Genomic DNA, 18,963 nt, shown 5'->3' on the forward strand with positions numbered 1-18,963 from the left:
TGTTAATAGTAAATAGTACTAAATAGTACTGTAATATGATGTAATATTTTGGCATAAAAATATTACTGATTGTTTACATACTAATGTTACTACTGTTACATGCACATTATCATACAGTAAATTATAGTGCACTGCCTACTGTTACACTGTTTACTGGTGCTCCTCTGTCTGCATAATGTCACTATTTTGACAGTTATGACTGTAACAATGGGTTTGCCTGTTATGTTAATTCATCTGCTCAGTGGCTTTTGGATGACGATTAAGTACTCTTAGGTACTTAAAGGTAGAGCAAAGTTAGGTACAAAAACATCTGATTACTTTATCATTAAAACAAGTGTTTGTGCTCTAACTTCCTATTGCATTATTGATGCACTGGTATGGCAGGATCATCTGCGTTTGTCTCTTGTTAAGAGAACCCTGGGGTTGCCAGGGTTGGGTCTTCCAAATCTCTGTAAGAAAAAAACTTAAAGCAATTTTAAATCCGTTTTGATTTTTGTGGACCTACAGGTATGAACCACTAATGGGTTTAAGTAACATGCAGCTATGGGAATCTACTTTTTTATATTAAAAACAAATCATTAAATCAATTAAACCAATTGATTAAAGACAATCAAAGTTTCACCTTTAATTTACTATATCAGAATTCCAGTAGAGGGTCAAAGGCATGTATCCTATCATGTTGACTATCCTGAATAATTTGACAGGATTTCAGAAGTTTGTAATAACTTTTAAATACCTCTCATTGGCACTTAAGCTGAAATGTCCACCCTTAGTCAATGAAAGTGCTTAGTGTTTGCTATACACTGGTCCATTAGGATGCCTACCACTGATGCTAGTAAATACACATACACTCCTTGGCAAAAAATAAAGTAACTGTTTTAAAAGGTTGTGCCTCACGCAAAAGAAAAGAAAAAAGAATTGCTAAAATTGAATTGGAGTGAGGTTAAAAAACAGCGAACACATTATTAAACCTGAAAGGAGAGTGCTGAACTGTCAACGTCAGAAAAAAATGTGATGGGAAGCAAATCATTAATGATCATTACCAGCGACCTCTTAAATGCTTGGGGAAGTTGCATTATGAAAAATCTAAAGCAGAATTCACAGCTATGTTTAATTGTGCAATATAAACTTGCAGGATTTGGACTAAGCAAAGGTGGCAGGTGGAGCAAAGCCCCCACTGAGAAGTGAGGTGGGGTGACATTCAGAGTCGTAAAATTATTGAGTCCTAACATGGCAGGGTGGCAGAGTAACATTACTTGTGGACAGGGTGACGACCTAATGTCATTGGGGTCAGTAAACTTCTTACCTTAGCAGCTTGCAGCCCCCGCAACCTAAACTGCAGCTTGAAAGGCCTCCTCCTCATTCTCTAAGTTGGGCATTGCTCGGCATACGAGGCCACCCCTTTGGGCCTCTGTTTTTTAGCCTAACTTAAAAATCCATCCCATCTGACTTTTTCTGAATGTAACTCATGAGGCTGCCCTTTTAGCCTCTGACTTGAACATGGCTTGCCTAGCTACTCCTTCAGCTTCTGGCTTGAGCAGGGTTATAAAGGTTGCCCCAACAGCCTCTGGCATGAAAGCAGCTATTACTGTACACCTGGCTGACACAGATTATAGCTCCACAAAAATCCTTTGAGGGACACCAGCTTTAACCTGATCCAGAACAGCAGCTGGTTGAGTTGCCTCTGATTCTCCTGGATTTGCTCGTTGTGGGCCACATTGCACCAAAGTATGTCTGCTGCATCTACAGTGGGCTATGTTTTCTGTTGGGGTTTGGATTTGGAGGCCAGATGCAGGTTTAGTCAGTAAAACAAAAAAACAAACACTAGGAACATGAACTACTGTATACGACCAACAAGAACAGGGAAAATGTTGGAACACAAAATAAGGTGAATGCGATATACTAAAGACAAGGAGTGCTTCTCAAGACAGAACTTAAATACCAGTATTTATTAGAGATTAATGTTCCTTAGGTGTGTCATCTTCTGATGTACAAGGGCTAATGGGAATTAGATTTCGGATAGAGACTTTTAATAAAAAGAACACCATCACCAACTGTCAAGTGAATGGTTGGCAGCATTATGTTAGAGTGTTTTGGTGAAAAAGGGATGGGTGCATTTCAGAAAACAGATGGCATCATGACTCAATACATCATATAATACTAGCTCAGTACATTATAGAACTTGGTCATAATTAGTATTTCCAACAGGACTTTGACACTCCTTATACTTCCACAGTTTCAATAAAGTGACTTAAAGTCAACAAAATATGGCGTATGTCTATCACAAAGATCACAAAGCCCTGATATGAATCCAGACCCAGTGCCAAGTGCAAGTCCGTGCACAGCACCCATCCTAAAGCCCCAGTCACATGCCAAACACCAGCCCAGTTTCTGTTCTAGACTCACTGTCTATAGCCTCCACTCAGCTTTGATGACCTGTATTTTAAATTTGGGTATCTTGAGGTAAACAAACAGGAAATTACGGAAAGGATTCCCTGGTCTCTCCATAGGCATGTTACTGTAGGTGCTTTCTGAAACAGACATGGCCTGTTTTTTTTTGGATGGAGGGGGAAATTGTTTTTATGCATTAATTCACAAGAAAATTCACTGCAAGTTGAAGTTTGACTTTAACACCCCTCATAAATATATATTTTTTTATTTTGTGATGTACATATATAAGCTATTTAGAATAGTTAGTATTATTTCTTTTTTAATCAGTTGGTTTTATCCAGTATTCTATAAGAGACACTCACAAGCAGGTTAAACATATGAGTTATGTTACTAATTTACCAAGTATATTATATTATAGAGATAACAGCTACAGTACATACTTTTATCTTTTTTTCCCTCCTTTTCTGTCCTACGTTGTTATAAAATGTTAGCATCAAGACATTGTCACATTTGTCACAGTCCCAATTAAGAGGGAAGACTATGTGTTATTGTATATATTACTAGGGATGCACCGAAATGAAAATTCTGGGCCGAAACCGAAATTTTTGGATGCACTTGGCCGAAAACCGATACCAAAACCGAAAATGGCTTCATTAAAAAACATGTTTAAAATATTTTCTTTTTGTTTGTATTAAAAAAACTACAAATTAATTAAGCAATCAAACTTTTATTGATAATAAATAACAGTAATAAGGCTGTTTAACAATAACAAAACTAAATAAAATTTCTTTCTGAAAATTTTCGGCGGCCGAAATTTCGGTGCATCCCTATATATTACCCTCACCCATTCCGAACAATACAGATGAATGAAATAATCCTGTGAATCTCTATAGTGCCCTAGGTATTCCCAGTATGGCATTTTATGATGTAAGTGATTTTAATAATTGTTATAGAAAGTTGGATTTGTGCTTTTTTTCTGCTCACCCCACAGTTCACCAGAGATGATGTGCACTAAGCCCCATTCTCTTTCCATCTCGTAGTTCTGAGTGAAAAACCTTCTAAGTCAGTCCACTTTCTCTGTCACAAACTAGAATAAAGGCACCAACAAGGTTAATTGACCCAAATGGTGACATGAAAAAATGCGACGTGCAAGCGAGTGCAAAACTGATCACGCAAATGTTATCATCATTCTGAACTTTAGCATTATTTTCCCGCCCCAGGCAAAATACCAGTGAGAAGCACATTCTTTGTCTTGGTAGACAACATGACAGACAGGCTGAGGGAGAGGGGTGGTTTTCCTTCTATGCATTGACTGTTTATTTTGTATAAATCACTGTGTCTTAGTAGTCTAACCTGTAATATTTCTCCCATAGATTTCAATTTGATTTTCAAATATCCGGAACAAAGTGTGTCCTACTTTGGTTCAATATGGAACAGATCTTTTGCTTTCCACTAAAGGGGATGATTCATTATTATACGGGATGGTTGACAACCCTATTTAGGAGCCATGTTTATATGGGGAGCGTCCTGGGCGGATTTTTAAGCTGATCTGTTTGCTAATTTCTGGATTCATGGTTAAGTTCGTTATTCTCATTTGTTCCTGTTTAGCTACTGTATGATTAGTGTCATTATTTTAACTGTAAGTTATATTTTGTTTTGTGTAGTAACTGCTATATCAGTTCAGAGTCATAATTCTATGATTGTTTTTTCTTATATTTATGTTTAATAAATACAGACTGTATGTGCTGGATTATGTCATATGTAGGTAAATTTTGAGCCACTGGAAAACTTATCCATAGTTTGAAAATAACATCTTATAAAGAATCCATAAAGTAGGTGCCCTAATTGATTTATAACAATGAATTAACAAAAAAAAAGCCATGCTGCACAGTAGCCTATTTTCATAACACTGTATGCTCTCACAAAAATCAACAGGGACTTAAGGAAGTGTGCAGCATTGCTCTGCTTTACTAATTTTGACAAATCACATAAAAAAAAAATATAGAAACATAAGTTGAATGTTTGCAGTTAACTTTGCTGTAATGCTTCCTGCACATCCTTAAATACATTCCGTGCAAAAATATAGCACATTATGAGTATGAAGGCATAAATAAAGGAGAGGCAAAGAGACGGGCAGAGAAAACAAAAGACAAACAAAGAGCAGACAGGATATTTTATGTTTGCGATAACTGATATGAGTTAAAAGTTAGCGACATCCTCTAAAATCCCTGCCATAATTCATAGTCTATTTAATTACATAGCATTAGAGTGAGTGTAGTGTGCAAACAACACCATTTTAACTTTGCACAATCAAATTTAAAATAACCTGTGACCTAATTGAAGTGTGAGCAGGTTTTATATTATTTTATTTATAATAATTTTATATTAATTATATTGATAGCATTATGCATCTGATGACCAGTTTGGAGTTCACTAAGAAATAAAATGTTGAGTTCTGGAAAAAAGATTAACCTCTACCAAAGTGATAGAACGGCCAATATTTAGAGAAAGGAATGATTTGTTCATGATCCAAAACATACAAACTCAATGGTCAAGCAGGCTGAAAGTTTGAAAAAAAGCCATGCCGCACAGTAGCCTATTTCCACTGCAAATTTTTAGTAAATATGCAGCATTGCTATGCCTGACTAATTTTGACAAATGACATGAAAAACATGTGCTGTATAAAACTATTTTTTTTTTTTTTTTTTGCTTCCTGTGCAACATTGAATACATTCAGTGAAGGCATGATTTGATGAGTAGAAGGAATGATTTGTTAATTATTGAAAAAGATACAGACTCAGTGGACAAGCAGGGTGGAGGTAGTGTCACTGCTTGTATCGCATGGGAACAGACTCACCAATATACTGTATATTGGTGATGCAACAATTATGAGAGAAGCAGACTAAATTCATAAGGTTTATAAAAATTGAATAATGTTAAAATAATTAGAAACATAAGATTGCCTTATGTCAGGAAATCCGATCTGTCTGTTTACACGACAATCACATTAGCACATATCTGATTTATATCTGATTTATTTCCACATATGAAGGAAGCCTGAAACCGATCTCGAAATATCAGAATGCATGTTTTTTTTTCCTGTTTACACGGACATAGAACATATCGGATATGTGTCACATATGAGCGAAAAATTGCAATTGGGTCACATTCACCTGGCAGTGTAAACATAGCCATTGTGTTCTGTATGTAATTATAACTGCGACTTCTTCGCGGTTTAATGACGTAATGTTATTCTCCGGTGGAAGCTTGTGTGGAATTATAACATCACTGGTGACATGGAAAAGGAAAAGCACCCAGCGCCCCCCTAAGAAATCAGTATTTGGTGAATGAAGCATATGCACAGGCTGCAGTTATGCCGTTTTTTTTTTTCTCCTCATCCGTTTTAAAACCATGGTGACGTTTCGCGAACTTTGCATATATCACAGATCGTCAAGCATACTTCACCTTCCTCTATCTTGGCTAGTGTGTAGCGCAAAAACCTCCCTTTAAGTATGCGCGATGTTTCAGATGGTATGGCAAGTGTAAAACAGTAGCAAAACCCAAGAGCTTGCAAATTCGAATGTGAGAACTTGTAAAATTAATATTTGTATTTGTAAGTTGAAATTTATACTCACAGCTCTGATGTGAAAAGCTGCATCTATCGATTTGCAGATTAATAGTGACAAATGTGTAACGTGTCATTCACATAAACAAAATGACAGGCACAATTGTGTACTACACATTTATCTTTGCGCTTTACTTCAGTTTCGCTGTACAACCACAAGTCGGCGCTCACAACCTCTCAGATCTGGCAGTACAACCTCAAATCCCAGCGCTCTGACTTTTGCTACTCATTTTGCGATATTCCTGTAGCAAAACTCACTTGTGCATTTGTAAACGCGGGGGCGGGGCTGGGGTGGGAATGAAGTCATTTTATTGGTCGATGCCTCACCAATAAACAACGCCAGCCACGATGCAAACATTTGTATGCATATGTATCAGCTATTTTGTTTTTAAACGCTTGGAAAATATTTTAATGAAATATCATTAGTTTTACTGGATTTTATATACCAGTAAAAGCGCAGCAATGTCGTTTAATTGGTTGGCATAGACGACCACCACCACCGAAACGGCGTGAGCTGCTCTGTGTAGTCTGTGACGTCATCGCGCACAAAACGTCCCACTTCATTGGCTGGCTCCAACCATTTAAATGTTCATTGGTGAGGCATCAACCAATAAAATGACTTCATTCCCACCCCAGCCCCGCCCCCGCGTTTACAAATGCACAAGTGAGTTTTGCTACAGGAATATCGCAAAATGAGTAGCAAAAGTCAGAGCGCTGGGATTTGAGGTTGTACTGCCAGATCTGAGAGGTTGTAAGCCCCGACTTGTGGTTGTACAGCGAAACTGAAGTAAAGCGCAAAGATAAATGTGTAGTACACAATTGTGCCTGTCATTTTGTTTATGTGAATGACACTTTACACATTTGTCACTATTAATCTGCAACTTCGAATTCAAAACACAGGTGTGCAAATCGATAGATGCAGCTTTTCACATCAGAGCTGTGAGTATAAATTTCAACTTACAAATACAAATATTAATTTTACAAGTTCTCACATTCGAATTTGCAAGCTCTCGGGTTTTGCTACTGTTTTACCTTCATATAAACACGTGTATCGGATATGAGTTATAGTTGAAAGAACAGACGGTCAAAAAATCAGATATAAGCAACAAATCAGAATTAGGCATCGAGAACTGCAGTGTAAACGTACAGTAGCCTGTGAGAGCAGACAAAGCACTCTATGCGCGTGCAATGTCTCGATTCTATAAGTGCGGTTTCTTCCCTGCTCGCTCAACGTTTTCTCTGCGCTCGCGCGACTTCTCGATTCTGTGCGTGCTCGACTCTGCCTGTACGCTCGCTCAACATTGGCTGGTTTTGTGACAGTTTTGTAACGCTGGACAATCACAGAATTCCACACACTACTTCTGATTGGCTGTTTCTCCTCAAATCAAGTGGCACTACTATCGACTGCTTAACGGAAGCATTGTAAATAAAGGTTTATAAGTAAAGCGACCGAGTTGTCCGATTTGAATTTTAGTCGATGTAGTCTAACAATGAGCTATATGGATAATTAGATAAGTAAATAAAAACACACAATGGACAAACGAAACTGGTCTATACTAATACTTTATTAAATAAAAATAAATACTATAATATTTATACATAAATACAACTTTATTTACATTGCTTCCCTTATATAATTTCTTTTCATTTGTATATAATTATATATAGTAATATAATTTTAATTTCGTATTATTTTCTTTTGATTTTGTAAAGCTGCTTTGAGACAATTACCATTTTAAAAGCACTATATAAATTATAGTATGCGTTATGCGGTGTAAATTGGCAGCTGATAGAGAAGGAACAGCCAATCAGACGTAGTGTGGGGATGTCTGTGATTGGCTAGTTTTGTGGCAGTTTTGTAACACTAGACAAAGTTGAGTCGAGTGTGCACAGAAAATAAATGTTGCACGCGTGTGCAGGCAGAGTTGAGCGCGCACAGAATCGAGAAGTCGCGTGTGCGCGGAGAACACGTTGAGCGAGCAAGGGAGAAACTGCACGTGTAGAATCGAGCTGTTGAGCGCGCAGTAGAGACATTGCATGCGCATAGAGTGCTTTGTCTGCTCTCAAAATGTCAAACCACGCGCTTAGAATTGTGGCAGGAATATAACGCTATAAAAGTGTGGAACCCTTGGAAATGACCAAATGATTACTGTAGCTTCTTCTCTGAATATGCTTTACCTGGCCTTTACTGCAGCTGTCTTCAGCTGTTGCTTGTTGTGGGAATTTCTGCCTTCAGTCTTGTCTTCATTAAGTGAATAACATGCTGAAAGCAGGTTACTGATTTGGCCAGTGAAGAAAATCCTACTATATGCAACCATACATGCCTGTGCCATAACACTGCCTCTATCATGTTTGACAGATAATGTGATATCTGAGCTCTTCCTGTCTTTATCTATACATAATTATCCCATCATTATGATTCAAGTTAATCTTGTTTCATTTCAAATTTAGTGCATGGTTGCATACTGAGGCCAAATGCCAAATAATGTTTCAAAATTTGTGGACCTGAGTGTACACAAATAAAAAAAAAAGTTGTTCTTAAGTATATATGATGAGTTTGAATGTGCAGTCAACACCAAGTGTGCCACCTTCATCCCCAACATACAATCAGCTGCAGTGGCCCTAGAATAGTATCACCTGTCACTAGATTTCAGTGTAAAAGTCATTTCCCCTGCATATTGCAGACTATCTTTAAGACAGAGAGTGAGAGGTACAGATAAAGAAGCTTCCTCTTTTCCCTCTTTTTCATCTCTTTCTCTGTCAACTTTTTATTGCCCTGTCCTCAGGATGAGCTTGTGTGTGCTGGGCTATTGTGGAAGCTAGGCTTTTGATATATGTCTCTGTGACTTGCTGATGGTTTTATCTGCTGGGAGCTCTAAGGGACTAGGGCTGTAGGGCCATTAACTCTCTGTGAGTAAGAGGAACCATATTGTAGGAATCCATATTACCAGCCTCCTGTTGCCTAGATACAGCCCTGCACTGTTCCTGTTTTATTTTAAGCCCGTTAAGGAAATGCTTTTTTGTGGGGAGGTCTGTGCATGTTTGCGTTAGACAGCAATGGTAAATTTGTCGCAACATACAGTAAAGATGCGGAGAAAACCTATTCAGTTATGTATCTTGGTTCGTTTGTGTGGTGATTCCTGTATCGCCACACGGACTCAAAAATAAATTTTTAAAATGATTTTTTTACATTCATAATAGAGATGCACTAGTCAATCATTCAGTGATTTGGAATTGGATTGGAAACTTGTATGCGTTAGGAGCTGCACATGCTAGTGTTAGAACTGTTTGCTCTCAACTGGTCAACACAAAGTCATTGTAAAAAAAGTTTTTTGCCTAATTTTATTTCAAGTTAAATGTTAATATTTTTTACTTTACTAAGTAATTTTGTATTGTATAAATGCTGCTCTTGGTTTTTAAAAGAGAAAACTTAAGGTTATAGGCAATGGTTTGTTGGCCTGTCTACGTGCCACCTGGAAAATCAGACAACGGATATATTTATACAGTACATAGTTTTTGTTGCAGTTATTTACATGACCGGGTTGGCAGCTTGACACCAGATTGTATCTGAGCACCTGGGGTGACGGACCTCGATCAAGGATCCAACAGCAGCAGCCCAGTGACATCGGGGCTCAAACCGGGGACCTCCTGGTCAGCAGTCCAACTGGGACTAAGCAATTGGCTACAGTACATTTAATTACTCATGATAAATACAGTTGTGAAGCTGCTTAATAAAGCTAAGGTCTTACATTTTTGAGTTATGATCTAGGTTCACATAACTTTTTTTGAACTTTTGAGGTTCACGAATCTAAATTTGTAACAAAATCAGCAAAATGTAATATCAAATTGGGATAAAGTCTTGATAAAGAATCGCAATATAAATTTGTCACCTGGTAGGTATCATGATGATACTTGATGATACGGTGGTCATTGGTGATTCCCATCCTTAACATACATTATTGTTTTCAATATGTCCCTTTACAGGATAGGCCCCTCTTGTTTGGTTCCAGACAAGTAAAGCCCTATAAAGGCTACGTTCACAGTACTGTACCAGTACTGATCTTTTTTCAGATCAGATCTGAGTCACTTTTGTATGTGGTCCTAGATTGGAAGTGCATTTCCAAAATGCAGTCATGCAACTTTTAGTCAGCACTAACAGGGTGGGGATTTCATAGGCGTGCTATCCATATCTACAGTACAGTAATAAAACATCTAAAGACTGTTGTTTGGCTTTTTTTGGACCACAACAAATATATTAGATTAACTGCTTTCCATCCTCCAGAGCAAAAACCCAAATACATTTTTGCTAAAATACACTACCTGGCCCAAAAAAATCTATTTTAGGGGGGTCAAATTATTGGGCAACAACAAGCAAAGAAAACATGTAAGGAGAGTTGAAATTACTGGAATTTAATTACAGATGTGTAGCCATTAGAAAGCCAATTGTTAGTGAGACTAATCAGAAAATTGTTTTTAATTTGCTAGGTAGCATCAAGATTGGAATTTGAAGCAATGTAAAAAAAAGTAATGTGGTCTGATGAGTTCAGAACCATAGGTGCATTTGGGTAAGAAAGGAATCACAAATAATGCACCAATCATACATACAGTAGAGCCCACTGTATAACCTTCTGGAAGCAGTGTTATGATCTGGGGTTGCTTCGGGTTGGTCAGGTCTAGGGTCAGCAAGATTATGTGGCAATAGAATTAGCTCAGCAGACGACCTGAATTAATTGAAGGACCAGGTTAACAAATCAAAAAGTTGTTCTTTCCTGACGGAACAGGCATATTCCAGTACTCAAATTCCAGGACTGAAAGGTTGGTTCTGGGGGTATTAGGAGTCAATTATGCACATGAAGTAGCAAACTCGTTGTGTGCTGTAATTAAAGATAAAGGTAATTGAATGAAATCTTAGAATGTGTTCCATTTCAGAGGACAGGCGCATCCACGTTAGACTCAGATAAAAGTCACTTGTAATTATGAAGGTCAACTATCATGACATGCAAATCTGATCTGACCAAAATTAAACAATGTGGTTTGTAATGAGAACATAGACTAAGTTCTTATTGGTCGCTTCATAATGTTGTCCTTGGTACATTAATCCCCCAATTTGGTGAATTATACCTGGTATTAAAATGTACAGTACCTATTTGTCCTGGACAGTTATGATTATACAGTATATATTTTACATGCATTTGGACTCTTAAACATGTGAACCCTCATATCTTAAGAAAGAACTTGATTTTTAATGAAAGCAGCAGCCATTTACTACTTGACTACATCCAATTGCTGAATGAGGCACACAGGAAGTACGTTAAGTCAGGAGTAAATATGAACGGTTTGACAGCAGAATTTTTTGGACTTTATGTAATTTTGGCAAATTATTATTCCCTAACACGTTTTTTTTTTTTGAACAAAATGTTCATTTAAAAAAGTTCCACTTATTGAGCAAATCATGATACAATATATAGCCACCTGGTTTTTGTGCAAATGCCAACACATTTTGATGAGCCAATTACATATTTTTTTTCACATAATCACTGAGGGGAAAATACTTCCTGTGCAACGTAGGGGCTGCCATGAGTGGTTTAACTATGTTTAAAGAGTTTGTGGAGAATGCTAAAGCCAAGAAATAAACATTTTTTACACTTTGTTATTGCTATTGCAGGCATAAACATCAGTGATACATTCTGTGAAACAGGACATTATGCGATTTGGATGTTGTTTAAACACCATGTTATATATTTGGCAAAACTATGTGGGATACTTTAGTGTAAGCACTGTGGTGAAGCACAGAAATAAAATTGCGAACATGCAATGCATATGCTGTGTGTGGGAAGCTATTGGTTAAACTGTGCATATCTGTACTAGAGAACTTTTGTATTTTTCATCATCATATTAAAGTGAAACTAAAATTATCTTTAAAACTCCTTATAATTAATAATTAGTTTCATAATAAATATTAATAATAAATATTTTCAGTTTAAAAATACTGTTTGCTTCATTTGAACAAAAAAAATCGCACTTTGAGTCCATCTTTTTAAAATCATAACTTGACTAACTTTAAACAACCAACTTTAAATATTTTTTTTCCATTTTTGTCTGTAGCCATCTCATTTTGATAAAACAGGGATCTAATATTCTTTAGTCCCTTTTACTACAGCTAATTACCACACTTGCACTGCATTTCTGTTTTTCCCTAGTATTTCTAATACCAGTCCTTTTTTGCTTTTAAAGGCAAAGGAAATGCATTTTCTTTTTTTTAAACTGTAAAACCATCATGAAAAGAAGATTGGATTTGTATTAACTACCCTCTGTAAATGTCTACTGAGGGTTATTAATGTTTGTCTGTTGTCCTTACTCAGCCTGCAGTATAAATGATTGCACCGAAGCAATAACTTTCCTTACCTCATTTGTCAATGACTGCATTGACTGTGCAGTAGATATAATACTTTGTTTATTTTAGTAATAGGAACAAGTTTGATTGTGCTTTGTCTAAAGAATCAGATGTGCAGTGAGCTGGTATGAGGGTTATTTTCAACAACCTTGACTAGATGCGTCTGACTGACCAAAAACAAGATCAAAAAGCATTAATTACCATGCATCACACAAATGCTATGAACTCTTTTATAGAAGGAGTTACATTATATATAATTACTCTTTAGTTACAATGCTTTTTTAAAATTACAATTAACAAGTATTTAGAAAACTACATGTAGATGTAGATATAGAGTATATTTATACAATTATAGTAGAGACATGCTGGCTACTTATTTAAAAGTATTTTATTTACTATATCTGGTCAATAAAATTACTATTAAAATGACACTTAAAAGAACCCTTATTTGCACTTTATGTTAGACATGTTAATTTTACAAGTTTTATACTCAATAATAAACCCTTCTTTCCTCACAAAGTGATGAAGAGTGACTTCAACAGTATTAAATTCTACCCTATTACTAATTTCCTTCTACCAGAGACTCTCCTTGTTGTCAAACAGCACTAGCATATTATAGTTCCCAACTCCTCACTAGTCAAAACCGAAGGTGTGCTCTACTTGAAAATCCCACTAACCGACTTGTAGTGTTCCCAACCGTGGGTTCTTTCGTATACAGAGAGGGATGTCAAATCAACATGGCTGCACACAGTGTTGGAAGTAGACTGCCATGTATGCAAGTTTTTTTTTTGCTTCATATTAATCAGCATACATTACATACATGCTTGCTTGGTAAACCTACAAAAAATGACTATATACACTGGCTCCAGAAGAAGTTGCACATTTTAATATTTTATTTATCTAATATTTTTTTTTCAGCTATACAGTTTGAATATGCCTCTGCCATCAGGGAAGATATAATCCAATTCCCATGATGGGTACATCACTTTGTGTGCTTCTCTTCTTACACTGAAAAACCCATTGCTCTGGAATAGGGCCAAAACCCATCAAACCACATGACTTTTGACCACTGCTCCAAAACCCAGTCTTTATGCCATATAGGAAATTGAAGACTTTTATTCCTAGTTTGTCTCATCAACAAGTGTTTTTCCTATGGCCACCGAGCTGTTTAGTCCCAGTCCTAGTCCTATGAGTTCTTGTTGCATTGTGCACTGTTAAACATAGCTGTTATTTTTCCTATCTTTTTTTACCATTTAAATTCACCAATTGTTTAAATCACTAGATTTTTTCTTATGCAAAGTTTATGGGTCACACCCTATTCTTACAGGTTTTAATAATTTGTTGGGTGTTTCTTAAACCTATTCCAGTCATTTCATTTCACAATTCACATCACAATAATTTGACCCTTCTGAAAATAAGCTTTCTTTTTGGCCATACAGTGTAGTTTGCTGTTTGAGAAGGAAATACACTATACATCAGTGAGCTTGCTAGCTTGTTCCTTAAAAAAACAAACAAACATGGAGGCGTTCATGTTTTTTTTCCATCTTGTCTGTTGAACATGCTGAGGTCAAAATTGATGAAATTCCAACTGGTGAATTACCTCTTGCGAGGTGAGCAGAAATCAGCATAATGCTAGTCTGATAGTAGGAGCGTTGTCAGAGGGCAGCTTGTATTTTCATGTGGTATGATGATACTCCTGCTCAAAACAAATATGCAGAATTCAGACATAAAATGTGTATAAAAAGTGAGTCATTGGACCTTTTTCACACTTCCATGTTGGGAATGTTGATGCATAAATAATAATCTACCTTGCAACCATTGCGGCATACCAAATATACTGTATAAATAATCCAAGCAAACAACCGTACATGAGTGTTCTCTCTTTTCTCATCAACAAGGTTAAGAGAAAGTACTGGCTTTGTGCTACTTAATGGGATAAGTGGAGCATTTGATTTTAAAAGGCAGCATAAATGACTGTAGCCAGCAATTCAAAGAGACTACTCAAAAAACACTGGCCATAAGAGCCTAAATCATGGGTCTATACCTTTTCAATTTGAATGGGCAATGTGGTCCCGCAAAATGTTTTAAAAACTTCCAGTGTTTGTGGGATAAAAATATATTATGTAAGTTAAACATATGCTTAGCCACACTACTGTATATTGCCAAAAGTATTTGCTTGCCTGCCTGCACATGGATATGAACTTAAGTAACATCCAATTTTTAATCCATAGGGTTTATTATGATTTGGGCCCTTTGCAGCTATTACAGCTTTAACTCTTCTGAGAAGGCTTTCTACAAGATTTAGGAGTGTGTTTATGGTAATTTTGACCATTCTTCCAGTAGCGCATTTGTGAGTTCAGACTAGGGTTGGGTACCGAAAACCGGTGCCAATACGGCACCGGTACCTATATAACCGGTATGTACCGAACCGCAACAGAACGCGAATTTCGTGCCTCATTTCGGTGCCACTCAAATGCCTGAACTGTCGATTGAATGTCGCAGTTATAATAAGCATCAGATTCATCAACACACATGATCGCTAGTGAAATTTAAATACTGCATTCATGGGGTGTCAGAAATGATCGGAAAAAAAATTTATTTCCTTAATTAGAAAAATCTTGAGAACTTCGAAAAGCTTTAATAATACAAATCCAAAACATTGTTTCAGTAATGTTACTATTCATTTTAATTTTGTAGATTAAAAGTTTATTAGATTAGATAAAAAAATTAAAAGCACAAATCATCAGGAAATGAGAGACAATCCGAGATGCGCGTGAATGCAGCAACTAACATTACACTTGCTCTGACGGCAGCAGGCGGTCTACCGCTATCTTAGCTTGCTAAATTATACAACTTTTGTTAAAATGCCTAAAACTAAATGGTCGAAACAGCAGTTGCATGTAAAAGGGGAAACACGTCAAATCTAATGAAACATTTGACGGCCCACGGAATAAACCGTAGCAAAAAGAAGTCCGCCGATTATGATGTCGACAGCAGCCTTTCCACAGGTTAGTATGTCTGAGGCTAATGTAATGTTAACTGCAAAATGCAAATCTTACATTCATGCTAACAAATGGTCAAACAATTTGTAAAATACTAATGTAACATGGATTCTGTTTATAATTATGGCTTTACAGCTAGTATTAGTAGTACTACAACAGTGACCTCATTTACTATTGCAAAAAAGGGCTAATTTACCTAAGAAGAATTAAAAAAAATATTTCTTTCAATAAAAATGTATTCCTGAGTCATCCACCATAATTTTGTGGCTTTTGTAAAGTTTCGGTTTAGGCACCGTTTTGGCACCGTACCGTTTTAAAAGTATCGATTTGGCACCGGTATCGAGAAAAAAAAAAAAAAAAAAAAAACACGATACCCAACCCTAGTTCAGACACTGAGGTTGGACAAGAAGGCCTGGCTCTAATTCATTCCAAAGGTGTTTTCATGGGTTGAGTTCAGGACTTAAGTTCTTCCACACCAAACTCGCTCATCATGTCTTTATGGACCTTGCTTTGTGCTCTGGTGCACAGTCATGTTGGAACTGGGGTGGGGTAGTTTTTTAGTCATCAGACTCGGGCCCTTACTTCCAGTGAAAGAAACCTTTAATGCTTTAGCATACCAAGACATTTTGGACAATGTAATGCACCTACTTTTGTGGGAACAGTTTGGGGATGGCCCCTTCCTGTTCCAACATGCACCAATGCACAAAGCAAGGTCCATAAAGTATACACTTAAAAGGCAGACGAGGAAATACTTTTTTTCAATAGAGTGTAGCTCATGGTGGCACGGTGGTGTAGTGGTAAGCACTGTCGCCTTGCATCTCTAGGGTCCGGGTTTGATTCCCAGCCAGGCTCGATTTCCAGCTCTGTGTGCATGAAGTTTGCATGTTCTCCCTGTGCTTGGGGGGTTTCCTCCGGGTACTCCAGTTTTCTCCCACAGTCCAAAGACATGTAGGTTAGGCTAATTGGCGTTCCCAAATTGCCTGTAGTGTGTGAATGAGTGTGTGAGTTTATGTGTGTGTGCCCTGCGATGGATTGCCACCCTGTCCAGGGTGTACCCCACCTCGTGCCCTAAGCCTCCTGGGATAGGTTGCAGGTCCTCGCGACCCTGAATACAGGATATAGCGGTATAGAAGATGATTGAGTGAGTGAGTGTAGCTCACTTATTTGGAGGAGGAGCATTATATGCAGCAAGAGTAGTGTTAAATACACTGGTGGATTTATTTGTGCTTTCAGGGATGCTGCAATGATTAAAAATTTTATTTGCTGTCATTGTTCACTATCTCAAAAAAGGTGTTAAATGCTACTACAACTTACTATTCCACATTTAACGCAGAAGTGTGAAAAGGGTTTGTAAGTGCAGTGCAATTTAGTCTAGTCACAGGTACCCCTGAATCTCATAACAGAATTTTTTTTTTAATTGTGTGTAGAAAACAGAAACAGTCCCACTGCAAACCAAATTCAGTCCCAGGTAGAAACAACACAAACTACTTTAGCTATGTGATTAGAAAACCATGTTAATCAACAAAAAGAAAAAAATGCCAGTTAAATTATGCTTGCATAGTGTAAAAACAGTTACTGAGACCAAATAGTAAAGATGGGGAAAATCTATTTGGTTACAGACCGAGATTTCTTTGTGTGGCGATTCACGTATCGCTACACTGTCTCCAAATTCTTTTTCTTTTTTTAATTACTGCACAGCAACTTGTGTGCTACAAGCAAATAGATTTGCTGAGTTTATTTTGAACTGTAATAAAATGCTTAAAAGAGGAATAAAATTGGGATATTTATAAAATCATGCTACTTAAAGGAATGCATAACACATATCGAATCAGCACCCAGGTAGTGTAATAATATTGTATTGTAAGGTCCCTAGTGATTCCCATCCCTAATGAATAGTGCTGTAGCAACACTACAGCTGTGACCAATACAGTGTTGTATTGGTGCTTTGATAAACATAACCTTGTATTCACTTTTGTGTACTTTACAAAAAAAACACAGACATAAGGACATAATAGCAAAACAGTACCAAAATAGCACAGGGACTTCAGAAAGCTTTTACATCAACTTTTTTTGGGACACATTTGGGACAAATTGGAACACCTACTGTGTACCACACCTCCTTTTAGTTTCTCACAGCCATGTCCCAAAATCTAGTGTAAAGCCCAACCTATAGAGAGTGTTACAATTGGGGAGACCAGCGTTGGAATGTGCTGTTTAAAATTATGTATTTGGCGCAATTCTTTTTTTCCATTTTCTCTATATACAGTGGAACCTCGGATTACGAGCATAATTCGTTCCAGATGCGGGCTCGTATTCCAAAACACTCGTAAACCAAATAAAATTTTCCCAAAAGAAATAATGGAAACCTAAATTACTCGTTCTAGAGCCCAAAAAATAAATACATAAAAATAATTAATACAAAACATAAAGTAAAAATAAAACAAATTGACCTGCACTTTACCTTTCAAAAAAGTAAAAATAAATCTCGCAGGCGCTGTGTATATGTGTTTGTGTATGTGTGTGAGGCTAGAGTAAGTGGAGACTCTTGCTTTCAGCCCCTCCTGTGTTCCCCTTCTCATCTTACACAGTAAAACTTTTTCCTCTCGTTTAAATTAAACACATACACAGGAAATTAACGGAAAGACTGTTGTTCTTTTCTAAATTATTAAAGCTTGTCTGCTTTGTTTCAATGTTGCTCGCAATTAACCAGTTAATTCATGCTCGTGTAATGATGGGCTAGTGTACAAACTTTCAGGTGGATCCTGCACTTAAATCCAACAAAAAAACTACTGTAGAATAATACTTAGGCTCTGTATCCTAGCTTACATCTCGCATTCACGTTCACACACACCGGACTGCATTACCCACAATCCATTTCTACTGGAATACACTCCTGTAAACAGCTGTCATAAATCAACCTCTCTTTCCTGCAATACTGTTTTGTTGGGAAATTAGCAAGGAACATTGCTAATGACACTCGTGTGAGCGCATACTAACGGAATCACTGTTGTAAAGTAAAACCAACAAATAAATGAATCTGTACTTTACCTCTGAAAAGAATCGCGACAGAGCAGAGTTTCTGTTTAGAGCAGAGTGTGTGTGTGCGCGTAATTTGACAGTGTGCCGGTTCACACACACTCTTTCGTCTTAATAACTGTGTTTTTACACACACACACACACACACACACACACACACACACACAGCAATAAGCTGAGGAAGAAAATGGATTTTTAACCTCTGTATTGAGAATTTCTTTTGCTTTACTCGCGCGCACACAAGTGTGTTATAAGAAACAGTACACGCGCTGTACACACGCGCTTCCGAACACAAAATAAAATATGTTTTACACACGCACACGTGGTCTCAGTGTTATAGTAAACAGTACACGCGTGCACAGATGTTGATTATACCAGTAAGAGATGAGCACCAAGACCCAGCTGGGGAGACGATTACCCACAGTTCTGCAGTGCGAGAGAGAGAAAAAACGATGGCTCAGTTGCAATCACGTGAAGCTCGGCGTCAAAATAAGCTGCGCATGCGTGATACATTA

The 18,963-nt window shown here is 37.2% G+C and overlaps 1 protein-coding gene across 1 annotated transcript in view; it reads left to right on the forward strand.

Moving 5' to 3' along the window:
* Positions 1 to 18,963, forward strand: part of gria1a (glutamate receptor, ionotropic, AMPA 1a) — a 113,274-nt gene that overhangs the window by 22,158 nt on the left and 72,153 nt on the right. The gene's annotated exons all lie outside the window — the stretch shown is intronic.

This window comes from Clarias gariepinus, chromosome 10 (genome assembly GCF_024256425.1).
Source record: "Clarias gariepinus isolate MV-2021 ecotype Netherlands chromosome 10, CGAR_prim_01v2, whole genome shotgun sequence".
In the NCBI taxonomy this organism is placed as follows: Eukaryota; Metazoa; Chordata; class Actinopteri; order Siluriformes; family Clariidae; genus Clarias; species Clarias gariepinus.